The 24657-nt window shown below is 77.3% G+C and overlaps 1 pseudogene; it reads right to left on the reverse strand.

Annotated features, from left to right (window-relative positions):
- Positions 1 to 24657, reverse strand: part of LOC125438521 — a 76269-nt pseudogene that overhangs the window by 15867 nt on the left and 35745 nt on the right.

Genomic DNA, 24657 nt, shown 5'->3' on the forward strand with positions numbered 1-24657 from the left:
TTTCTGGTCCTCTTCCCCCCCCCCCACCCAGCCCCTTATCACGGGATTTTCCTGGACCTGCTTGTATATGCACCGTTTTGAAAAAAACACTCCAATGGGAGCTAAAAGATGGAAGCAACACATTTGAGGGTCCATAACCCAAACTTCACCAAATCTGGGTGGCATCATCAGCAGAGTCTCCTAGATACCACCCAGGTTTTGTGAAGTTTGGTCCAGGGGGTCCAAAGCTATGGACTCCCAAAGGGGGTGCCCCCATTGTTTCCAATGGGGGCTACACATTTGAGGGTTCATAACTTTGGCCCCCTTCACGAAACCTGGGTGGTATCATCAGGAGGGTTTCCTAAAGATACTCTGAACTTTTGGTGCTGCTAGCTTAACAATTGCACCCCTGACAGCAGGCACCCCCACCCCCAGGGGCAGGCCTAGAAGTCTTCACTTGAAACATGCTGCAGTGAGGATGTTGGAACCTGGATGAAAAGGTGCCAATTCTTTCTTTCTTTCTTTCTTTCTTTCTTTCTTTCTTTCTTTCTTTCTTTCTTTCTTTCTTTCTTTCTTTCTTTCTTTCTTTCTTTCTTTCTTTCTTTCTTTCTTTCATTCATTCATTTATTCATTCATTTATTTATTTATTATAAGATTTCTATACTGCCCTTCCCCCGAAGGGCTCTGGGTGGTGTACAACACAACACAATGTAACCCCTGTGTAAGAATGGGATGACCCAGAAAGGGGTGGAGTCTGAAAAAAAGCAGAAGGCTGCAGAACTCATGAGGTAGGAGGAAGCAAGGCTACCAGGCTGGGACCTGGATTGATTTTATTAAGCCCTTAACACCTTGTTTAAGGTAACTGCAATGTTGTTGGGAACTAGTGGGAAGGGAGTTTATTTTTTTGCTATATTGCAAATGTTAGAATTTATTGTTTAAGAGTTTTTGTGTATGTAAATGGTGAGAGTTTTCTGGGAACCTTCATCATCTTGAATCCCGTTCACCAAGCCTCTGAAGTCTTCAAAAGCCAACCACCAGCAAAGAAGAATTGGACTTGGCAATATCAGTAGACTGTAAATATAAGGACTTGAAAATGCAAACTTAACAGGACTGCAAAGTGTAAATGTTAAATGTTTTAAAAGTGTTATTTGTTAAGAGAAGTAAACTGTTTTGTTTAAATGTAGTTCTTTGCAACTCCTTCCAAGTACTGCCCCACAGAGCCCACAGAAAGAGGTTACAACACACATACAACCGAACAGATGGAGCATCGAACCAATTACAAATTATAAAAACAACTTTTGAAACTTGGTTGTATCTAGATTAAATTTTCAGTGGGAATTCGGCCTTCATGTCTCCCACTGGTCTGCTTTGTGTATAAAGAACAGTCTCTTTCAAACTAGCAAGACTTCCTCCTTCAACAATCTCCTAAAAACCCATTTGTTTCTATAGTCTTTCCGCAAAGGTTGAGTATACATAACACAGATCCAATAAAATGCATAAATGTCTTTGCTTTCTATCAGGTTTCGAGAAGAAGAGGATGAGTTTGGATTTATACCCCACTTTTCTATTTTGTAAGGAGACTCAAGATGGCTCAAACTCCTTTCCCTTCCTCTCCCCACAACAGACACCTTGTGAGGTAGGTGGAGCTGAGGGAGTTCTGAAAGAACTGTGACTAGCCCAAAGTCACCCAGCAGGAATGTAGGAATGGGGAAATAAATCTGTTTCACCAAATAAGAGTCAGCAGCTCATGTGGAGGAGTGGGGAATTGAACCCAGTTCTCCAGGTTTGTTTATTTATTTATTCATTCATTCATTCATTCATTCATTCATTCTTTGGACTTCTATACCGCCCCATCCCCAAAGGGCTCTTAGAGTTCACCTGCTATTACCCACTACGCCACACTGGCTTTACATAAAATTAAGTGCAGTGGATTATTTGACAGTCTCAATGCTATGGCTAGTTAGTGGAAATTTCTGTTTTCAGCATTTGCCACATGTAATAGTCTCCAGCAGATTGAAAGATTCAGAAATTGTCTTTGTTCTCTTTTACTTAATATTAGTTTGTGATTTTTATAGGGAAGACAATATCTTAGTATTCCCCAGCAACTTACCTTTCCCTTTTGTTAAAGCTTTCACGAAATGAGACATCGGTCGGTCAACAAAGGCTTCTGAATTATTTATCAGTCCCTCCTTCACTCCTTGGAATCCGGATAGTATAACCATAGGCATTGGTCCCATCCATAGAGTGAAAATATTTCCATATTGCTTTCCCATCTGCCATTTGCATCAAAAACAACAATTGAAATATATTCAAGCTAGCCATTTTCAAATCATCATTGTGTTTTGCGCTTCCATGTGCCGTATCCCTCTCTGCCCTCCTTCCCTCACTATTTTTATTTCCTTAAAGTTTTGGACTTAATCCAAGTGGCAAAATTAACAGGTTTCGAAGTTCTAGAAACTAAAGAGATTTTTTTTTGGAACAATGGAAACAATGGTTTATATACTTAGATTTTAAAAAAATAATCAGAAATATATTATATTGGAGTTATTATAATATAGATAATAGTCTGGAAAATACATGAGTTGTAATATTGATAGATAGAAGAAGCACACAGCAGGTTGCTGTGTGGTTTCCGGGCTGTATGGCCGTGTTCTAGCAGCATTCTCTCCTGACGTTTTGCCTCCATCTGTGGCTGGCATCTTCAGAGGATCTTCTGAAGATGTCAGCCACAGATCAAGTGGGAAACATCACCTAAGCCTATTGAGCTACAACACTCCAGTAATTCCAATCATGAAAGCCTTCGACAATACAAAAAGCACACAGTTGGAAATCTATCACTATGTGAGTTTTTTTTAATATGTTGTTGTTGTGGCTGTTTTGTTTCTCTTTTATGTAGTTGACCTTGTTTTATGCCTAATAAAGGTTTACTGTACTGTAGTTGACCTTGTTTGTTATGTGGTTATTTATGAATCTATGTGGATTTTATGTGATATTTATGTGGTCTTTGATGTTATGTATATATATTTGTTTGTCAATAAAGCATGGGAAAAAACTATTTTTATTTCATTGTCAGATTCCTGCCTGTTCCAGCCTCATCTTCCATTTGTTCTTCTGGAGATGCTCTCACATCTCCCTGTTACAAGATCCTCATCTTTATTGGTGAATGATGCAATGATTTTGAGGTGCTATGGCTCAGAGGTAGAGAATCTGCCTGGCACCACAAGGTCACAGGTTCAATCCCTGACATCTCCAACTAGATAAGATCAGGTGATGTGAAAGATCTCCCCCAGAGAATCTGAAGTGCGGCTGCCAGCCTGCGTGGACAATATTTATTTATTTATTCATTCATTCATTCATTCATTCATTCATTCATTCATTTATTCATTCATTCATTCATTCATTCATTCATTCATTCATTCATTTTAAACCACCTACCAGGGACTGGAGCACCTTCCCTATGAGGAGAGGCTGCAGCGTTTGGGACTCTTTAGTTTGGAGAGGAGGCGGCTGAGGGGGGATATGATTGAAGCCCATACAATTATGCATGGGGTAGAAAATGTGGACAGAGAGAAATTTTTCTCTCTTTCTCACAATACTAGAACCAGGGGGCATACATTGACAATGTTGGGGGGAAGAATTAGGACTAATAAAAGGAAACACTTCTTCACACAACGCGTGATTGGTGTTTGGAATATGCTGCCACAGGAGGTGGTGATGGCCACTAACCTGGATAGCTTTAAAAGGGGCTTGGACAGATTTATGGAGGAGAAGTCAATTTATGGCTATCAATCTTGATCCTCTTTGATCTGAGATTGCAAATGCCTTAGCAGACCAGGTGCTCAGGAGCAGCAGCAGCAGCAGAAGGCCATTGCGTTCACATCCTACATGTGAGCTCCCAAAGGCACCTGGTGGGCCACTGCGAGTAGCAGAGAGCTGGACTAGATGGACTCTGGTCTGATCCAGCTGGCTTGTTCTTATGTTCTTATGTTAGAATCAACAATACACATAATAAATAAGTTAAATTCAATTTAAATAAATATTACAAACTCTATAAAAACATAGCAGCCTACAAATATGGTGGCACCTGATCCTAAGGCCAGAGGGCGGGGGAGGCAGGGCTAATTAGATGTGCCAAGGATGGAATAGCACGCAGCACAGGGGCATCCAGGAGGGGGAATCTGCAGCCAGCCTCACCAAAGGCCCGGTGGAACAAAACCATTTTGCAGGCCCTGCAGAACTCACCAAGATCCCGCAGGGCCTGCACATCTGATGGAAGAGTGTTCCACCAGGCAGGGGCCAGGGCCATAAAAGCCCTGGCCCGGGTAGAGGCCAGTCGCATCATGGAGGGGCCGGGGGCCACCAGTAAATTGGCCTCTGCCAACCGCAGAGGCCTACCTGGGACATATGGGGTGAGACATGGAGCAAATTCACAGAGAAACAAAGAATCTTGGGCACATTTCTGGGGATGCCTGCAGGAAGCTCATCTTTTGACCTATCTGCACCAAACTTTCAGGGTATTGTAGAGAGACTGTCCTGATAGCACATCCCAAGTTTGGTGAAGTTTGGTTGAGGGGGTCCAAAGTTATAGACCCTCAAAAGGGGTAGCCCCCATCTGCTTAGCTCCCATTGGAAACAATGGGGGATGGGGCACCCATTTTGCGGGTCCATAACTTTGGCCCCCCTTAACCAAACGTCACCAAACTTGGGGAGTATCATCAGGAGAGTTTCCTTAAGATACCCTGGAATTTTGGTGCCGATACCTCTAAAAACGTGCCCCGTGCAGGCCAAAACGCAAAAACACCAAAAAATAAAAACGCATCCGAGAATCTCGGGAGATCTGACCCCACACACCTGAACTGGGCCTGAACCCAAACTGGGGCCAAAGTTTTTTCCAATCTACCAACCCTATCAACAACTGTTTCAATTGTCTGGTTAAAGGAGGTTCTGAAAATACACTTGTGGCATGCCCTTCTACAAAATGGCTAAACAAACATTGCCCTTCATTTCTTGCGCTCATAATCATGAGCAACAAGCCCAGCAGTTTGTCAAACAGCATTTTTAGATTGTCTAGCTGTCAGTGAGCCGAACCAGCTGTTCTTCATTTTATGTGCACAAATGCTTCGCACAATCAAGCTTGCTGGTTAACCCTTCAGGTACAACTCTTGGGAAGAACATGAAAGAACCTGGACACACAGAGCTCATACAGACAATTAAAAGCATGCTACAAGTCCATCACAGTTTCTGCAAAAGCTCCAGTGGCCCACGAGTCTTTGCCACTCACACAAGCTGCCCAAAGAAGTCAGGAAACCTGGAAATCTGCTTTGACAGTGCTAACTTTAAGGTTGGTTCTTAGGCCTTGGTGTGGGCAAGTCTGCCAATCATACACTCACTGGGGCTGGGAGGGGGCTGACAGGCTGAACATTTAGCCAGCTGCGGCAGCAACAACCAAGGCCACTGGCAGGCCTACAGTGAGTGTGGAAGTGCTATCTCCCATGGGCCCAAAGCCATGAGCCCGGCATGGAGAGAGCTGATGACTGCTGTGCCGGAGGAGAGGCTGGGCACAAGGTCCTGGCTGGCACCCGGCAGCTCCCTCTGCATCAGGGCTGTGCTCGCCGGCTTCGGGCGTGCAGGGTATGGTGCTCCCGTGCCCACTGTGAGCCTGCCAGTGGCTGCGGTTTCTGCTGCCACTGCCAACTTGATCTTCAGCCTGTCCATCGGCCCCTTCCCAGCCCCGGTGAGTGTGGGGTGGGCAAACCTGCCCATGCCAGGCTCTATGAACCAACCTTGAAGTTAGTGCTGCCAGAGCAGCAGAAATCTTTTAAAAGTTGATAACTTATAAAGTTAATAATCGTTTTAAAAGTTGCTAATCTCTCTGAGCTGCCCTGAATCCTTGCAGCCACACTGGAGGACTTAAAGCAAACTCTCACTCACTCCAGAAGGCACCAAACAGCTCCTGAACCAGGTCAGCTGTTTGAGTCGCTGCTGCAGTCAAAGGAACAGGGATCTAAGGAGCCACTACCATGCGGGGGATGGTTCTCCATCCCCCTTCCACACGACTAGACAGCCTACGTCCGGGGTCATTTGACCCCACATGTACCTGGGTAGCTGGAGCAGACAAGAGAAAAGCGACACGGGTCTCTTTCCATCATGAAAGCTCACTGGGTGACCACCACCACCACCACCTCCTCCTCCTCCTCCTCCTCCTCCTCCTCCTCCTCATTATTATTATTATTATTATTATTATTATTATTATTATTATTATTATTATTATTATTATTGTTGTTGTTGTTGTTGTTGTTGTTGTTGTTGTTGTTGTTGTTGTTGTTGTTGTTGTTGTTGTTGTTGTTGTTGTTGTTATTATTATTATTATTATTATTATTGTAGATTTCACAGCTGCCAGATCTTTAGCTGGTTGTTGGCCTTCCTTACAATTTGAGCCTCACCCAGAGGCCTAGGAAGTTGTGATATATCGGCGTAGTATTCGTGAGGATCCCAGCAGGGCTGCCTTCTGAATCTGACAGATGTTAATTTTGTCAATTCGAAGATGTTTCAAGTGCTGCCCTAGTGTTCCTGGGATGTCACCCAGTGTGCCGATTACCACTGAGACGACCTCAGCTGGTTTGTGCCATAGATGCTGAAGCTCGATTTTCAAGTCGCGGTATCTAGTGATTGTCTCGTGTTCTTTTTCAATGACCCTGCTGTCACCGGGGACTGCTATGTCGATGATGCTCACTTTCTTGTCCTCGATCACGGTGATGTCTGGTGTATTGTGTTTCAACACTTTGTCCATTTGGATTCGAAAGTCCCACAGGACCTTGACCTTTTCATTTTCCATTCCTTTCTCTGGACAATGTTCCCACCAGTTCTTAGCTGTTCTTATGTTGTAATTCTTGCATAAGTTCCAGTGGATCATCTTGGCCACTGAGTTGTTTCTCTGTTTGTACTCAGTCTGGGCAATCTTTTTGCAGCAGCTGAGGACATGATCTACAGTTTCATCAGCTTCTTTGTACAATCTGCATTTTGCATCATCTGAGGATTTTTTGTTTTTGGCCTTGATCGAATTTATTCTGATGGCTTGCTCTTGGGCGGCTAAAATCAGGGATTCAGTTTCCTTTTTCAGAGTTCCAGTTGTTAACCACAGCCAGGAACTCTGAAAAAGGAAACTGAATCCCTGATTTTGTTGTTGTTGTTGTTGTTGTTGTTGTTGTTAATTATATACCGCCCTCCCCCAGAGGGCTCAGGGTGGTGCACAACAAAATAACAGATAGAGCACAGTTAAATAGATCAACAATCATAAATAAATAATATAGGCTCTATTCACATTAAAATACTAAACCCCATTAAAAACAGTGTATCAAAAATCAATATACAGCAAATCGCATCCAACAGTTAAAAAACCTTCCCGAGAGGTTAACAGCAGAGTCCATTGATGTTATGACGGAGGAGGTGCACGATCAGCCGTCAGTCTCTCCAAAAATCCAGTGGAACAGCTTGATCTTACAGGCCCTATGGAACTCACCAAGGTCCCACAGGGCCCAGACAGCTGGAGGAAGAGTATTCCAGGGTTGTCGTAAGGAAAAAATGGAAGAGTGGAGAACAATGAAAGCTTTTTTGAATCCCCATGTGGGAGAAAGGTGGTGTATAAGCAAAATAAATAAATATTATCTCTACCTCCAATAACTAACTCTTTATGTATTCCTTCAGATTTGCCTATCAGAAATCTGAACAGTTTCTAGTAGTGATGCTGAAAACCCAATGGCAGCCAGACTTGGCAGGTGAACTGTTTGTAAAGCCTCTTATTGATTGAATTATTGAATTATTTAACTGTATTATATAGAGTTTTAGTGAGTTTTAGTGAGTATTAACTGGATGGAGCTATGTTATTTGTTTACTGCGTTTTGTATGATTTGCTCCTTTGTTTGATACTGTATGAATTTTATGCTGTACACCGCCCAGAGCCCTTCGGGAATGGGGCAGTATAGAAATCAAATAAATAAATAAATAAATAAATAAATAAATAAATAAATATGGGGGGGGGTGGGGGGGGGGGGGGGTGGGTTTGGTGTGGGGGGGGTTGGGGTGGGGGGGGGGGGGGGTGGGGGGGGGGGGGGGTGGGGGGGGGGGGGGGGTGGGGGGGGGGGGGGGTGGGGGGGGGGGGGGGTGGGGGGGGGGGGGGGTGGGGGGGGGGGGGGGTGGGGGGGGGGGGGGGTGGGGGGGGGGGGGGGTGGGGGGGGGGGGGGGTGGGGGGGGGGGGGGGTGGGGGGGGGGGGGGGTGGGGGGGGGGGGGGGTGGGGGGGGGGGGGGGTGGGGGGGGGGGGGGGTGGGGGGGGGGGGGGGTGGGGGGGGGGGGGGGTGGGGGGGGGGGGGGGTGGGGGGGGGGGGGGGTGGGGGGGGGGGGGGGTGGGGGGGGGGGGGGGTGGGGGGGGGGGGGGGTGGGGGGGGGGGGGGGTGGGGGGGGGGGGGGGTGGGGGGGGGGGGGGGTGGGGGGGGGGGGGGGTGGGGGGGGGGGGGGGTGGGGGGGGGGGGGGGTGGGGGGGGGGGGGGGTGGGGGGGGGGGGGGGTGGGGGGGGGGGGGGGTGGGGGGGGGGGGGGGTGGGGGGGGGGGGGGGTGGGGGGGGGGGGGGGTGGGGGGGGGGGGGGGTGGGGGGGGGGGGGGGTGGGGGGGGGGGGGGGTGGGGGGGGGGGGGGGTGGGGGGGGGGGGGGGTGGGGGGGGGGGGGGGTGGGGGGGGGGGGGGGTGGGGGGGGGGGGGGGTGGGGGGGGGGGGGGGTGGGGGGGGGGGGGGGTGGGGGGGGGGGGGGGTGGGGGGGGGGGGGGGTGGGGGGGGGGGGGGGTGGGGGGGGGGGGGGGTGGGGGGGGGGGGGGGTGGGGGGGGGGGGGGGTGGGGGGGGGGGGGGGTGGGGGGGGGGGGGGGTGGGGGGGGGGGGGGGTGGGGGGGGGGGGGGGTGGGGGGGGGGGGGGGTGGGGGGGGGGGGGGGTGGGGGGGGGGGGGGGTGGGGGGGGGGGGGGGTGGGGGGGGGGGGGGGTGGGGGGGGGGGGGGGTGGGGGGGGGGGGGGGTGGGGGGGGGGGGGGGTGGGGGGGGGGGGGGGTGGGGGGGGGGGGGGGTGGGGGGGGGGGGGGGTGGGGGGGGGGGGGGGTGGGGGGGGGGGGGGGTGGGGGGGGGGGGGGGTGGGGGGGGGGGGGGGTGGGGGGGGGGGGGGGTGGGGGGGGGGGGGGGTGGGGGGGGGGGGGGGTGGGGGGGGGGGGGGGTGGGGGGGGGGGGGGGTGGGGGGGGGGGGGGGTGGGGGGGGGGGGGGGTGGGGGGGGGGGGGGGTGGGGGGGGGGGGGGGTGGGGGGGGGGGGGGGTGGGGGGGGGGGGGGGTGGGGGGGGGGGGGGGTGGGGGGGGGGGGGGGTGGGGGGGGGGGGGGGTGGGGGGGGGGGGGGGTGGGGGGGGGGGGGGGTGGGGGGGGGGGGGGGTGGGGGGGGGGGGGGGTGGGGGGGGGGGGGGGTGGGGGGGGGGGGGGGTGGGGGGGGGGGGGGGTGGGGGGGGGGGGGGGTGGGGGGGGGGGGGGGTGGGGGGGGGGGGGGGTGGGGGGGGGGGGGGGTGGGGGGGGGGGGGGGTGGGGGGGGGGGGGGGTGGGGGGGGGGGGGGGTGGGGGGGGGGGGGGGTGGGGGGGGGGGGGGGTGGGGGGGGGGGGGGGTGGGGGGGGGGGGGGGTGGGGGGGGGGGGGGGTGGGGGGGGGGGGGGGTGGGGGGGGGGGGGGGTGGGGGGGGGGGGGGGTGGGGGGGGGGGGGGGTGGGGGGGGGGGGGGGTGGGGGGGGGGGGGGGTGGGGGGGGGGGGGGGTGGGGGGGGGGGGGGGTGGGGGGGGGGGGGGGTGGGGGGGGGGGGGGGTGGGGGGGGGGGGGGGTGGGGGGGGGGGGGGGTGGGGGGGGGGGGGGGTGGGGGGGGGGGGGGGTGGGGGGGGGGGGGGGTGGGGGGGGGGGGGGGTGGGGGGGGGGGGGGGTGGGGGGGGGGGGGGGTGGGGGGGGGGGGGGGTGGGGGGGGGGGGGGGTGGGGGGGGGGGGGGGTGGGGGGGGGGGGGGGTGGGGGGGGGGGGGGGTGGGGGGGGGGGGGGGTGGGGGGGGGGGGGGGTGGGGGGGGGGGGGGGTGGGGGGGGGGGGGGGTGGGGGGGGGGGGGGGTGGGGGGGGGGGGGGGTGGGGGGGGGGGGGGGTGGGGGGGGGGGGGGGTGGGGGGGGGGGGGGGTGGGGGGGGGGGGGGGTGGGGGGGGGGGGGGGTGGGGGGGGGGGGGGGTGGGGGGGGGGGGGGGTGGGGGGGGGGGGGGGTGGGGGGGGGGGGGGGTGGGGGGGGGGGGGGGTGGGGGGGGGGGGGGGTGGGGGGGGGGGGGGGTGGGGGGGGGGGGGGGTGGGGGGGGGGGGGGGTGGGGGGGGGGGGGGGTGGGGGGGGGGGGGGGTGGGGGGGGGGGGGGGTGGGGGGGGGGGGGGGTGGGGGGGGGGGGGGGTGGGGGGGGGGGGGGGTGGGGGGGGGGGGGGGTGGGGGGGGGGGGGGGTGGGGGGGGGGGGGGGTGGGGGGGGGGGGGGGTGGGGGGGGGGGGGGGTGGGGGGGGGGGGGGGTGGGGGGGGGGGGGGGTGGGGGGGGGGGGGGGTGGGGGGGGGGGGGGGTGGGGGGGGGGGGGGGTGGGGGGGGGGGGGGGTGGGGGGGGGGGGGGGTGGGGGGGGGGGGGGGTGGGGGGGGGGGGGGGTGGGGGGGGGGGGGGGTGGGGGGGGGGGGGGGTGGGGGGGGGGGGGGGTGGGGGGGGGGGGGGGTGGGGGGGGGGGGGGGTGGGGGGGGGGGGGGGTGGGGGGGGGGGGGGGTGGGGGGGGGGGGGGGTGGGGGGGGGGGGGGGTGGGGGGGGGGGGGGGTGGGGGGGGGGGGGGGTGGGGGGGGGGGGGGGTGGGGGGGGGGGGGGGTGGGGGGGGGGGGGGGTGGGGGGGGGGGGGGGTGGGGGGGGGGGGGGGTGGGGGGGGGGGGGGGTGGGGGGGGGGGGGGGTGGGGGGGGGGGGGGGTGGGGGGGGGGGGGGGTGGGGGGGGGGGGGGGTGGGGGGGGGGGGGGGTGGGGGGGGGGGGGGGTGGGGGGGGGGGGGGGTGGGGGGGGGGGGGGGTGGGGGGGGGGGGGGGTGGGGGGGGGGGGGGGTGGGGGGGGGGGGGGGTGGGGGGGGGGGGGGGTGGGGGGGGGGGGGGGTGGGGGGGGGGGGGGGTGGGGGGGGGGGGGGGTGGGGGGGGGGGGGGGTGGGGGGGGGGGGGGGTGGGGGGGGGGGGGGGTGGGGGGGGGGGGGGGTGGGGGGGGGGGGGGGTGGGGGGGGGGGGGGGTGGGGGGGGGGGGGGGTGGGGGGGGGGGGGGGTGGGGGGGGGGGGGGGTGGGGGGGGGGGGGGGTGGGGGGGGGGGGGGGTGGGGGGGGGGGGGGGTGGGGGGGGGGGGGGGTGGGGGGGGGGGGGGGTGGGGGGGGGGGGGGGTGGGGGGGGGGGGGGGTGGGGGGGGGGGGGGGTGGGGGGGGGGGGGGGTGGGGGGGGGGGGGGGTGGGGGGGGGGGGGGGTGGGGGGGGGGGGGGGTGGGGGGGGGGGGGGGTGGGGGGGGGGGGGGGTGGGGGGGGGGGGGGGTGGGGGGGGGGGGGGGTGGGGGGGGGGGGGGGTGGGGGGGGGGGGGGGTGGGGGGGGGGGGGGGTGGGGGGGGGGGGGGGTGGGGGGGGGGGGGGGTGGGGGGGGGGGGGGGTGGGGGGGGGGGGGGGTGGGGGGGGGGGGGGGTGGGGGGGGGGGGGGGTGGGGGGGGGGGGGGGTGGGGGGGGGGGGGGGTGGGGGGGGGGGGGGGTGGGGGGGGGGGGGGGTGGGGGGGGGGGGGGGTGGGGGGGGGGGGGGGTGGGGGGGGGGGGGGGTGGGGGGGGGGGGGGGTGGGGGGGGGGGGGGGTGGGGGGGGGGGGGGGTGGGGGGGGGGGGGGGTGGGGGGGGGGGGGGGTGGGGGGGGGGGGGGGTGGGGGGGGGGGGGGGTGGGGGGGGGGGGGGGTGGGGGGGGGGGGGGGTGGGGGGGGGGGGGGGTGGGGGGGGGGGGGGGTGGGGGGGGGGGGGGGTGGGGGGGGGGGGGGGTGGGGGGGGGGGGGGGTGGGGGGGGGGGGGGGTGGGGGGGGGGGGGGGTGGGGGGGGGGGGGGGTGGGGGGGGGGGGGGGTGGGGGGGGGGGGGGGTGGGGGGGGGGGGGGGTGGGGGGGGGGGGGGGTGGGGGGGGGGGGGGGTGGGGGGGGGGGGGGGTGGGGGGGGGGGGGGGTGGGGGGGGGGGGGGGTGGGGGGGGGGGGGGGTGGGGGGGGGGGGGGGTGGGGGGGGGGGGGGGTGGGGGGGGGGGGGGGTGGGGGGGGGGGGGGGTGGGGGGGGGGGGGGGTGGGGGGGGGGGGGGGTGGGGGGGGGGGGGGGTGGGGGGGGGGGGGGGTGGGGGGGGGGGGGGGTGGGGGGGGGGGGGGGTGGGGGGGGGGGGGGGTGGGGGGGGGGGGGGGTGGGGGGGGGGGGGGGTGGGGGGGGGGGGGGGTGGGGGGGGGGGGGGGTGGGGGGGGGGGGGGGTGGGGGGGGGGGGGGGTGGGGGGGGGGGGGGGTGGGGGGGGGGGGGGGTGGGGGGGGGGGGGGGTGGGGGGGGGGGGGGGTGGGGGGGGGGGGGGGTGGGGGGGGGGGGGGGTGGGGGGGGGGGGGGGTGGGGGGGGGGGGGGGTGGGGGGGGGGGGGGGTGGGGGGGGGGGGGGGTGGGGGGGGGGGGGGGTGGGGGGGGGGGGGGGTGGGGGGGGGGGGGGGTGGGGGGGGGGGGGGGTGGGGGGGGGGGGGGGTGGGGGGGGGGGGGGGTGGGGGGGGGGGGGGGTGGGGGGGGGGGGGGGTGGGGGGGGGGGGGGGTGGGGGGGGGGGGGGGTGGGGGGGGGGGGGGGTGGGGGGGGGGGGGGGTGGGGGGGGGGGGGGGTGGGGGGGGGGGGGGGTGGGGGGGGGGGGGGGTGGGGGGGGGGGGGGGTGGGGGGGGGGGGGGGTGGGGGGGGGGGGGGGTGGGGGGGGGGGGGGGTGGGGGGGGGGGGGGGTGGGGGGGGGGGGGGGTGGGGGGGGGGGGGGGTGGGGGGGGGGGGGGGTGGGGGGGGGGGGGGGTGGGGGGGGGGGGGGGTGGGGGGGGGGGGGGGTGGGGGGGGGGGGGGGTGGGGGGGGGGGGGGGTGGGGGGGGGGGGGGGTGGGGGGGGGGGGGGGTGGGGGGGGGGGGGGGTGGGGGGGGGGGGGGGTGGGGGGGGGGGGGGGTGGGGGGGGGGGGGGGTGGGGGGGGGGGGGGGTGGGGGGGGGGGGGGGTGGGGGGGGGGGGGGGTGGGGGGGGGGGGGGGTGGGGGGGGGGGGGGGTGGGGGGGGGGGGGGGTGGGGGGGGGGGGGGGTGGGGGGGGGGGGGGGTGGGGGGGGGGGGGGGTGGGGGGGGGGGGGGGTGGGGGGGGGGGGGGGTGGGGGGGGGGGGGGGTGGGGGGGGGGGGGGGTGGGGGGGGGGGGGGGTGGGGGGGGGGGGGGGTGGGGGGGGGGGGGGGTGGGGGGGGGGGGGGGTGGGGGGGGGGGGGGGTGGGGGGGGGGGGGGGTGGGGGGGGGGGGGGGTGGGGGGGGGGGGGGGTGGGGGGGGGGGGGGGTGGGGGGGGGGGGGGGTGGGGGGGGGGGGGGGTGGGGGGGGGGGGGGGTGGGGGGGGGGGGGGGTGGGGGGGGGGGGGGGTGGGGGGGGGGGGGGGTGGGGGGGGGGGGGGGTGGGGGGGGGGGGGGGTGGGGGGGGGGGGGGGTGGGGGGGGGGGGGGGTGGGGGGGGGGGGGGGTGGGGGGGGGGGGGGGTGGGGGGGGGGGGGGGTGGGGGGGGGGGGGGGTGGGGGGGGGGGGGGGTGGGGGGGGGGGGGGGTGGGGGGGGGGGGGGGTGGGGGGGGGGGGGGGTGGGGGGGGGGGGGGGTGGGGGGGGGGGGGGGTGGGGGGGGGGGGGGGTGGGGGGGGGGGGGGGTGGGGGGGGGGGGGGGTGGGGGGGGGGGGGGGTGGGGGGGGGGGGGGGTGGGGGGGGGGGGGGGTGGGGGGGGGGGGGGGTGGGGGGGGGGGGGGGTGGGGGGGGGGGGGGGTGGGGGGGGGGGGGGGTGGGGGGGGGGGGGGGTGGGGGGGGGGGGGGGTGGGGGGGGGGGGGGGTGGGGGGGGGGGGGGGTGGGGGGGGGGGGGGGTGGGGGGGGGGGGGGGTGGGGGGGGGGGGGGGTGGGGGGGGGGGGGGGTGGGGGGGGGGGGGGGTGGGGGGGGGGGGGGGTGGGGGGGGGGGGGGGTGGGGGGGGGGGGGGGTGGGGGGGGGGGGGGGTGGGGGGGGGGGGGGGTGGGGGGGGGGGGGGGTGGGGGGGGGGGGGGGTGGGGGGGGGGGGGGGTGGGGGGGGGGGGGGGTGGGGGGGGGGGGGGGTGGGGGGGGGGGGGGGTGGGGGGGGGGGGGGGTGGGGGGGGGGGGGGGTGGGGGGGGGGGGGGGTGGGGGGGGGGGGGGGTGGGGGGGGGGGGGGGTGGGGGGGGGGGGGGGTGGGGGGGGGGGGGGGTGGGGGGGGGGGGGGGTGGGGGGGGGGGGGGGTGGGGGGGGGGGGGGGTGGGGGGGGGGGGGGGTGGGGGGGGGGGGGGGTGGGGGGGGGGGGGGGTGGGGGGGGGGGGGGGTGGGGGGGGGGGGGGGTGGGGGGGGGGGGGGGTGGGGGGGGGGGGGGGTGGGGGGGGGGGGGGGTGGGGGGGGGGGGGGGTGGGGGGGGGGGGGGGTGGGGGGGGGGGGGGGTGGGGGGGGGGGGGGGTGGGGGGGGGGGGGGGTGGGGGGGGGGGGGGGTGGGGGGGGGGGGGGGTGGGGGGGGGGGGGGGTGGGGGGGGGGGGGGGTGGGGGGGGGGGGGGGTGGGGGGGGGGGGGGGTGGGGGGGGGGGGGGGTGGGGGGGGGGGGGGGTGGGGGGGGGGGGGGGTGGGGGGGGGGGGGGGTGGGGGGGGGGGGGGGTGGGGGGGGGGGGGGGTGGGGGGGGGGGGGGGTGGGGGGGGGGGGGGGTGGGGGGGGGGGGGGGTGGGGGGGGGGGGGGGTGGGGGGGGGGGGGGGTGGGGGGGGGGGGGGGTGGGGGGGGGGGGGGGTGGGGGGGGGGGGGGGTGGGGGGGGGGGGGGGTGGGGGGGGGGGGGGGTGGGGGGGGGGGGGGGTGGGGGGGGGGGGGGGTGGGGGGGGGGGGGGGTGGGGGGGGGGGGGGGTGGGGGGGGGGGGGGGTGGGGGGGGGGGGGGGTGGGGGGGGGGGGGGGTGGGGGGGGGGGGGGGTGGGGGGGGGGGGGGGTGGGGGGGGGGGGGGGTGGGGGGGGGGGGGGGTGGGGGGGGGGGGGGGTGGGGGGGGGGGGGGGTGGGGGGGGGGGGGGGTGGGGGGGGGGGGGGGTGGGGGGGGGGGGGGGTGGGGGGGGGGGGGGGTGGGGGGGGGGGGGGGTGGGGGGGGGGGGGGGTGGGGGGGGGGGGGGGTGGGGGGGGGGGGGGGTGGGGGGGGGGGGGGGTGGGGGGGGGGGGGGGTGGGGGGGGGGGGGGGTGGGGGGGGGGGGGGGTGGGGGGGGGGGGGGGTGGGGGGGGGGGGGGGTGGGGGGGGGGGGGGGTGGGGGGGGGGGGGGGTGGGGGGGGGGGGGGGTGGGGGGGGGGGGGGGTGGGGGGGGGGGGGGGTGGGGGGGGGGGGGGGTGGGGGGGGGGGGGGGTGGGGGGGGGGGGGGGTGGGGGGGGGGGGGGGTGGGGGGGGGGGGGGGTGGGGGGGGGGGGGGGTGGGGGGGGGGGGGGGTGGGGGGGGGGGGGGGTGGGGGGGGGGGGGGGTGGGGGGGGGGGGGGGTGGGGGGGGGGGGGGGTGGGGGGGGGGGGGGGTGGGGGGGGGGGGGGGTGGGGGGGGGGGGGGGTGGGGGGGGGGGGGGGTGGGGGGGGGGGGGGGTGGGGGGGGGGGGGGGTGGGGGGGGGGGGGGGTGGGGGGGGGGGGGGGTGGGGGGGGGGGGGGGTGGGGGGGGGGGGGGGTGGGGGGGGGGGGGGGTGGGGGGGGGGGGGGGTGGGGGGGGGGGGGGGTGGGGGGGGGGGGGGGTGGGGGGGGGGGGGGGTGGGGGGGGGGGGGGGTGGGGGGGGGGGGGGGTGGGGGGGGGGGGGGGTGGGGGGGGGGGGGGGTGGGGGGGGGGGGGGGTGGGGGGGGGGGGGGGTGGGGGGGGGGGGGGGTGGGGGGGGGGGGGGGTGGGGGGGGGGGGGGGTGGGGGGGGGGGGGGGTGGGGGGGGGGGGGGGTGGGGGGGGGGGGGGGTGGGGGGGGGGGGGGGTGGGGGGGGGGGGGGGTGGGGGGGGGGGGGGGTGGGGGGGGGGGGGGGTGGGGGGGGGGGGGGGTGGGGGGGGGGGGGGGTGGGGGGGGGGGGGGGTGGGGGGGGGGGGGGGTGGGGGGGGGGGGGGGTGGGGGGGGGGGGGGGTGGGGGGGGGGGGGGGTGGGGGGGGGGGGGGGTGGGGGGGGGGGGGGGTGGGGGGGGGGGGGGGTGGGGGGGGGGGGGGGTGGGGGGGGGGGGGGGTGGGGGGGGGGGGGGGTGGGGGGGGGGGGGGGTGGGGGGGGGGGGGGGTGGGGGGGGGGGGGGGTGGGGGGGGGGGGGGGTGGGGGGGGGGGGGGGTGGGGGGGGGGGGGGGTGGGGGGGGGGGGGGGTGGGGGGGGGGGGGGGTGGGGGGGGGGGGGGGTGGGGGGGGGGGGGGGTGGGGGGGGGGGGGGGTGGGGGGGGGGGGGGGTGGGGGGGGGGGGGGGTGGGGGGGGGGGGGGGTGGGGGGGGGGGGGGGTGGGGGGGGGGGGGGGTGGGGGGGGGGGGGGGTGGGGGGGGGGGGGGGTGGGGGGGGGGGGGGGTGGGGGGGGGGGGGGGTGGGGGGGGGGGGGGGTGGGGGGGGGGGGGGGTGGGGGGGGGGGGGGGTGGGGGGGGGGGGGGGTGGGGGGGGGGGGGGGTGGGGGGGGGGGGGGGTGGGGGGGGGGGGGGGTGGGGGGGGGGGGGGGTGGGGGGGGGGGGGGGTGGGGGGGGGGGGGGGTGGGGGGGGGGGGGGGTGGGGGGGGGGGGGGGTGGGGGGGGGGGGGGGTGGGGGGGGGGGGGGGTGGGGGGGGGGGGGGGTGGGGGGGGGGGGGGGTGGGGGGGGGGGGGGGTGGGGGGGGGGGGGGGTGGGGGGGGGGGGGGGTGGGGGGGGGGGGGGGTGGGGGGGGGGGGGGGTGGGGGGGGGGGGGGGTGGGGGGGGGGGGGGGTGGGGGGGGGGGGGGGTGGGGGGGGGGGGGGGTGGGGGGGGGGGGGGGTGGGGGGGGGGGGGGGTGGGGGGGGGGGGGGGTGGGGGGGGGGGGGGGTGGGGGGGGGGGGGGGTGGGGGGGGGGGGGGGTGGGGGGGGGGGGGGGTGGGGGGGGGGGGGGGTGGGGGGGGGGGGGGGTGGGGGGGGGGGGGGGTGGGGGGGGGGGGGGGTGGGGGGGGGGGGGGGTGGGGGGGGGGGGGGGTGGGGGGGGGGGGGGGTGGGGGGGGGGGGGGGTGGGGGGGGGGGGGGGTGGGGGGGGGGGGGGGTGGGGGGGGGGGGGGGTGGGGGGGGGGGGGGGTGGGGGGGGGGGGGGGTGGGGGGGGGGGGGGGTGGGGGGGGGGGGGGGTGGGGGGGGGGGGGGGTGGGGGGGGGGGGGGGTGGGGGGGGGGGGGGGTGGGGGGGGGGGGGGGTGGGGGGGGGGGGGGGTGGGGGGGGGGGGGGGTGGGGGGGGGGGGGGGTGGGGGGGGGGGGGGGTGGGGGGGGGGGGGGGTGGGGGGGGGGGGGGGTGGGGGGGGGGGGGGGTGGGGGGGGGGGGGGGTGGGGGGGGGGGGGGGTGGGGGGGGGGGGGGGTGGGGGGGGGGGGGGGTGGGGGGGGGGGGGGGTGGGGGGGGGGGGGGGTGGGGGGGGGGGGGGGTGGGGGGGGGGGGGGGTGGGGGGGGGGGGGGGTGGGGGGGGGGGGGGGTGGGGGGGGGGGGGGGTGGGGGGGGGGGGGGGTGGGGGGGGGGGGGGGTGGGGGGGGGGGGGGGTGGGGGGGGGGGGGGGTGGGGGGGGGGGGGGGTGGGGGGGGGGGGGGGTGGGGGGGGGGGGGGGTGGGGGGGGGGGGGGGTGGGGGGGGGGGGGGGTGGGGGGGGGGGGGGGTGGGGGGGGGGGGGGGTGGGGGGGGGGGGGGGTGGGGGGGGGGGGGGGTGGGGGGGGGGGGGGGTGGGGGGGGGGGGGGGTGGGGGGGGGGGGGGGTGGGGGGGGGGGGGGGTGGGGGGGGGGGGGGGTGGGGGGGGGGGGGGGTGGGGGGGGGGGGGGGTGGGGGGGGGGGGGGGTGGGGGGGGGGGGGGGTGGGGGGGGGGGGGGGTGGGGGGGGGGGGGGGTGGGGGGGGGGGGGGGTGGGGGGGGGGGGGGGTGGGGGGGGGGGGGGGTGGGGGGGGGGGGGGGTGGGGGGGGGGGGGGGTGGGGGGGGGGGGGGGTGGGGGGGGGGGGGGGTGGGGGGGGGGGGGGGTGGGGGGGGGGGGGGGTGGGGGGGGGGGGGGGTGGGGGGGGGGGGGGGTGGGGGGGGGGGGGGGTGGGGGGGGGGGGGGGTGGGGGGGGGGGGGGGTGGGGGGGGGGGGGGGTGGGGGGGGGGGGGGGTGGGGGGGGGGGGGGGTGGGGGGGGGGGGGGGTGGGGGGGGGGGGGGGTGGGGGGGGGGGGGGGTGGGGGGGGGGGGGGGTGGGGGGGGGGGGGGGTGGGGGGGGGGGGGGGTGGGGGGGGGGGGGGGTGGGGGGGGGGGGGGGTGGGGGGGGGGGGGGGTGGGGGGGGGGGGGGGTGGGGGGGGGGGGGGGTGGGGGGGGGGGGGGGTGGGGGGGGGGGGGGGTGGGGGGGGGGGGGGGTGGGGGGGGGGGGGGGTGGGGGGGGGGGGGGGTGGGGGGGGGGGGGGGTGGGGGGGGGGGGGGGTGGGGGGGGGGGGGGGTGGGGGGGGGGGGGGGTGGGGGGGGGGGGGGGTGGGGGGGGGGGGGGGTGGGGGGGGGGGGGGGTGGGGGGGGGGGGGGGTGGGGGGGGGGGGGGGTGGGGGGGGGGGGGGGTGGGGGGGGGGGGGGGTGGGGGGGGGGGGGGGTGGGGGGGGGGGGGGGTGGGGGGGGGGGGGGGTGGGGGGGGGGGGGGGTGGGGGGGGGGGGGGGTGGGGGGGGGGGGGGGTGGGGGGGGGGGGGGGTGGGGGGGGGGGGGGGTGGGGGGGGGGGGGGGTGGGGGGGGGGGGGGGTGGGGGGGGGGGGGGGTGGGGGGGGGGGGGGGTGGGGGGGGGGGGGGGTGGGGGGGGGGGGGGGTGGGGGGGGGGGGGGGTGGGGGGGGGGGGGGGTGGGGGGGGGGGGGGGTGGGGGGGGGGGGGGGTGGGGGGGGGGGGGGGTGGGGGGGGGGGGGGGTGGGGGGGGGGGGGGGTGGGGGGGGGGGGGGGTGGGGGGGGGGGGGGGTGGGGGGGGGGGGGGGTGGGGGGGGGGGGGGGTGGGGGGGGGGGGGGGTGGGGGGGGGGGGGGGTGGGGGGGGGGGGGGGTGGGGGGGGGGGGGGGTGGGGGGGGGGGGGGGTGGGGGGGGGGGGGGGTGGGGGGGGGGGGGGGTGGGGGGGGGGGGGGGTGGGGGGGGGGGGGGGTGGGGGGGGGGGGGGGTGGGGGGGGGGGGGGGTGGGGGGGGGGGGGGGTGGGGGGGGGGGGGGGTGGGGGGGGGGGGGGGTGGGGGGGGGGGGGGGTGGGGGGGGGGGGGGGTGGGGGGGGGGGGGGGTGGGGGGGGGGGGGGGTGGGGGGGGGGGGGGGTGGGGGGGGGGGGGGGTGGGGGGGGGGGGGGGTGGGGGGGGGGGGGGGTGGGGGGGGGGGGGGGTGGGGGGGGGGGGGGGTGGGGGGGGGGGGGGGTGGGGGGGGGGGGGGGTGGGGGGGGGGGGGGGTGGGGGGGGGGGGGGGTGGGGGGGGGGGGGGGTGGGGGGGGGGGGGGGTGGGGGGGGGGGGGGGTGGGGGGGGGGGGGGGTGGGGGGGGGGGGGGGTGGGGGGGGGGGGGGGTGGGGGGGGGGGGGGGTGGGGGGGGGGGGGGGTGGGGGGGGGGGGGGGTGGGGGGGGGGGGGGGTGGGGGGGGGGGGGGGTGGGGGGGGGGGGGGGTGGGGGGGGGGGGGGGTGGGGGGGGGGGGGGGTGGGGGGGGGGGGGGGTGGGGGGGGGGGGGGGTGGGGGGGGGGGGGGGTGGGGGGGGGGGGGGGTGGGGGGGGGGGGGGGTGGGGGGGGGGGGGGGTGGGGGGGGGGGGGGGTGGGGGGGGGGGGGGGTGGGGGGGGGGGGGGGTGGGGGGGGGGGGGGGTGGGGGGGGGGGGGGGTGGGGGGGGGGGGGGGTGGGGGGGGGGGGGGGTGGGGGGGGGGGGGGGTGGGGGGGGGGGGGGGTGGGGGGGGGGGGGGGTGGGGGGGGGGGGGGGTGGGGGGGGGGGGGGGTGGGGGGGGGGGGGGGTGGGGGGGGGGGGGGGTGGGGGGGGGGGGGGGTGGGGGGGGGGGGGGGTGGGGGGGGGGGGGGGTGGGGGGGGGGGGGGGTGGGGGGGGGGGGGGGTGGGGGGGGGGGGGGGTGGGGGGGGGGGGGGGTGGGGGGGGGGGGGGGTGGGGGGGGGGGGGGGTGGGGGGGGGGGGGGGTGGGGGGGGGGGGGGGTGGGGGGGGGGGGGGGTGGGGGGGGGGGGGGGTGGGGGGGGGGGGGGGTGGGGGGGGGGGGGGGTGGGGGGGGGGGGGGGTGGGGGGGGGGGGGGGTGGGGGGGGGGGGGGGTGGGGGGGGGGGGGGGTGGGGGGGGGGGGGGGTGGGGGGGGGGGGGGGTGGGGGGGGGGGGGGGTGGGGGGGGGGGGGGGTGGGGGGGGGGGGGGGTGGGGGGGGGGGGGGGTGGGGGGGGGGGGGGGTGGGGGGGGGGGGGGGTGGGGGGGGGGGGGGGTGGGGGGGGGGGGGGGTGGGGGGGGGGGGGGGTGGGGGGGGGGGGGGGTGGGGGGGGGGGGGGGTGGGGGGGGGGGGGGGTGGGGGGGGGGGGGGGTGGGGGGGGGGGGGGGTGGGGGGGGGGGGGGGTGGGGGGGGGGGGGGGTGGGGGGGGGGGGGGGTGGGGGGGGGGGGGGGTGGGGGGGGGGGGGGGTGGGGGGGGGGGGGGGTGGGGGGGGGGGGGGGTGGGGGGGGGGGGGGGTGGGGGGGGGGGGGGGTGGGGGGGGGGGGGGGTGGGGGGGGGGGGGGGTGGGGGGGGGGGGGGGTGGGGGGGGGGGGGGGTGGGGGGGGGGGGGGGTGGGGGGGGGGGGGGGTGGGGGGGGGGGGGGGTGGGGGGGGGGGGGGGTGGGGGGGGGGGGGGGTGGGGGGGGGGGGGGGTGGGGGGGGGGGGGGGTGGGGGGGGGGGGGGGTGGGGGGGGGGGGGGGTGGGGGGGGGGGGGGGTGGGGGGGGGGGGGGGTGGGGGGGGGGGGGGGTGGGGGGGGGGGGGGGTGGGGGGGGGGGGGGGTGGGGGGGGGGGGGGGTGGGGGGGGGGGGGGGTGGGGGGGGGGGGGGGTGGGGGGGGGGGGGGGTGGGGGGGGGGGGGGGTGGGGGGGGGGGGGGGTGGGGGGGGGGGGGGGTGGGGGGGGGGGGGGGTGGGGGGGGGGGGGGGTGGGGGGGGGGGGGGGTGGGGGGGGGGGGGGGTGGGGGGGGGGGGGGGTGGGGGGGGGGGGGGGTGGGGGGGGGGGGGGGTGGGGGGGGGGGGGGGTGGGGGGGGGGGGGGGTGGGGGGGGGGGGGGGTGGGGGGGGGGGGGGGTGGGGGGGGGGGGGGGTGGGGGGGGGGGGGGGTGGGGGGGGGGGGGGGTGGGGGGGGGGGGGGGTGGGGGGGGGGGGGGGTGGGGGGGGGGGGGGGTGGGGGGGGGGGGGGGTGGGGGGGGGGGGGGGTGGGGGGGGGGGGGGGTGGGGGGGGGGGGGGGTGGGGGGGGGGGGGGGTGGGGGGGGGGGGGGGTGGGGGGGGGGGGGGGTGGGGGGGGGGGGGGGTGGGGGGGGGGGGGGGTGGGGGGGGGGGGGGGTGGGGGGGGGGGGGGGTGGGGGGGGGGGGGGGTGGGGGGGGGGGGGGGTGGGGGGGGGGGGGGGTGGGGGGGGGGGGGGGTGGGGGGGGGGGGGGGTGGGGGGGGGGGGGGGTGGGGGGGGGGGGGGGTGGGGGGGGGGGGGGGTGGGGGGGGGGGGGGGTGGGGGGGGGGGGGGGTGGGGGGGGGGGGGGGTGGGGGGGGGGGGGGGTGGGGGGGGGGGGGGGTGGGGGGGGGGGGGGGTGGGGGGGGGGGGGGGTGGGGGGGGGGGGGGGTGGGGGGGGGGGGGGGTGGGGGGGGGGGGGGGTGGGGGGGGGGGGGGGTGGGGGGGGGGGGGGGTGGGGGGGGGGGGGGGTGGGGGGGGGGGGGGGTGGGGGGGGGGGGGGGTGGGGGGGGGGGGGGGTGGGGGGGGGGGGGGGTGGGGGGGGGGGGGGGTGGGGGGGGGGGGGGGTGGGGGGGGGGGGGGGTGGGGGGGGGGGGGGGTGGGGGGGGGGGGGGGTGGGGGGGGGGGGGGGTGGGGGGGGGGGGGGGTGGGGGGGGGGGGGGGTGGGGGGGGGGGGGGGTGGGGGGGGGGGGGGGTGGGGGGGGGGGGGGGTGGGGGGGGGGGGGGGTGGGGGGGGGGGGGGGTGGGGGGGGGGGGGGGTGGGGGGGGGGGGGGGTGGGGGGGGGGGGGGGTGGGGGGGGGGGGGGGTGGGGGGGGGGGGGGGTGGGGGGGGGGGGGGGTGGGGGGGGGGGGGGGTGGGGGGGGGGGGGGGTGGGGGGGGGGGGGGGTGGGGGGGGGGGGGGGTGGGGGGGGGGGGGGGTGGGGGGGGGGGGGGGTGGGGGGGGGGGGGGGTGGGGGGGGGGGGGGGTGGGGGGGGGGGGGGGTGGGGGGGGGGGGGGGTGGGGGGGGGGGGGGGTGGGGGGGGGGGGGGGTGGGGGGGGGGGGGGGTGGGGGGGGGGGGGGGTGGGGGGGGGGGGGGGTGGGGGGGGGGGGGGGTGGGGGGGGGGGGGGGTGGGGGGGGGGGGGGGTGGGGGGGGGGGGGGGTGGGGGGGGGGGGGGGTGGGGGGGGGGGGGGGTGGGGGGGGGGGGGGGTGGGGGGGGGGGGGGGTGGGGGGGGGGGGGGGTGGGGGGGGGGGGGGGTGGGGGGGGGGGGGGGTGGGGGGGGGGGGGGGTGGGGGGGGGGGGGGGTGGGGGGGGGGGGGGGTGGGGGGGGGGGGGGGTGGGGGGGGGGGGGGGTGGGGGGGGGGGGGGGTGGGGGGGGGGGGGGGTGGGGGGGGGGGGGGGTGGGGGGGGGGGGGGGTGGGGGGGGGGGGGGGTGGGGGGGGGGGGGGGTGGGGGGGGGGGGGGGTGGGGGGGGGGGGGGGTGGGGGGGGGGGGGGGTGGGGGGGGGGGGGGGTGGGGGGGGGGGGGGGTGGGGGGGGGGGGGGGTGGGGGGGGGGGGGGGTGGGGGGGGGGGGGGGTGGGGGGGGGGGGGGGTGGGGGGGGGGGGGGGTGGGGGGGGGGGGGGGTGGGGGGGGGGGGGGGTGGGGGGGGGGGGGGGTGGGGGGGGGGGGGGGTGGGGGGGGGGGGGGGTGGGGGGGGGGGGGGGTGGGGGGGGGGGGGGGTGGGGGGGGGGGGGGGTGGGGGGGGGGGGGGGTGGGGGGGGGGGGGGGTGGGGGGGGGGGGGGGTGGGGGGGGGGGGGGGTGGGGGGGGGGGGGGGTGGGGGGGGGGGGGGGTGGGGGGGGGGGGGGGTGGGGGGGGGGGGGGGTGGGGGGGGGGGGGGGTGGGGGGGGGGGGGGGTGGGGGGGGGGGGGGGTGGGGGGGGGGGGGGGTGGGGGGGGGGGGGGGTGGGGGGGGGGGGGGGTGGGGGGGGGGGGGGGTGGGGGGGGGGGGGGGTGGGGGGGGGGGGGGGTGGGGGGGGGGGGGGGTGGGGGGGGGGGGGGGTGGGGGGGGGGGGGGGTGGGGGGGGGGGGGGGTGGGGGGGGGGGGGGGTGGGGGGGGGGGGGGGTGGGGGGGGGGGGGGGTGGGGGGGGGGGGGGGTGGGGGGGGGGGGGGGTGGGGGGGGGGGGGGGTGGGGGGGGGGGGGGGTGGGGGGGGGGGGGGGTGGGGGGGGGGGGGGGTGGGGGGGGGGGGGGGTGGGGGGGGGGGGGGGTGGGGGGGGGGGGGGGTGGGGGGGGGGGGGGGTGGGGGGGGGGGGGGGTGGGGGGGGGGGGGGGTGGGGGGGGGGGGGGGTGGGGGGGGGGGGGGGTGGGGGGGGGGGGGGGTGGGGGGGGGGGGGGGTGGGGGGGGGGGGGGGTGGGGGGGGGGGGGGGTGGGGGGGGGGGGGGGTGGGGGGGGGGGGGGGTGGGGGGGGGGGGGGGTGGGGGGGGGGGGGGGTGGGGGGGGGGGGGGGTGGGGGGGGGGGGGGGTGGGGGGGGGGGGGGGTGGGGGGGGGGGGGGGTGGGGGGGGGGGGGGGTGGGGGGGGGGGGGGGTGGGGGGGGGGGGGGGTGGGGGGGGGGGGGGGTGGGGGGGGGGGGGGGTGGGGGGGGGGGGGGGTGGGGGGGGGGGGGGGTGGGGGGGGGGGGGGGTGGGGGGGGGGGGGGGTGGGGGGGGGGGGGGGTGGGGGGGGGGGGGGGTGGGGGGGGGGGGGGGTGGGGGGGGGGGGGGGTGGGGGGGGGGGGGGGTGGGGGGGGGGGGGGGTGGGGGGGGGGGGGGGTGGGGGGGGGGGGGGGTGGGGGGGGGGGGGGGTGGGG

Source organism: Sphaerodactylus townsendi, linkage group LG08 (assembly GCF_021028975.2).
Source record: "Sphaerodactylus townsendi isolate TG3544 linkage group LG08, MPM_Stown_v2.3, whole genome shotgun sequence".
NCBI lineage: Eukaryota > Metazoa > Chordata > Lepidosauria > Squamata > Sphaerodactylidae > Sphaerodactylus > Sphaerodactylus townsendi.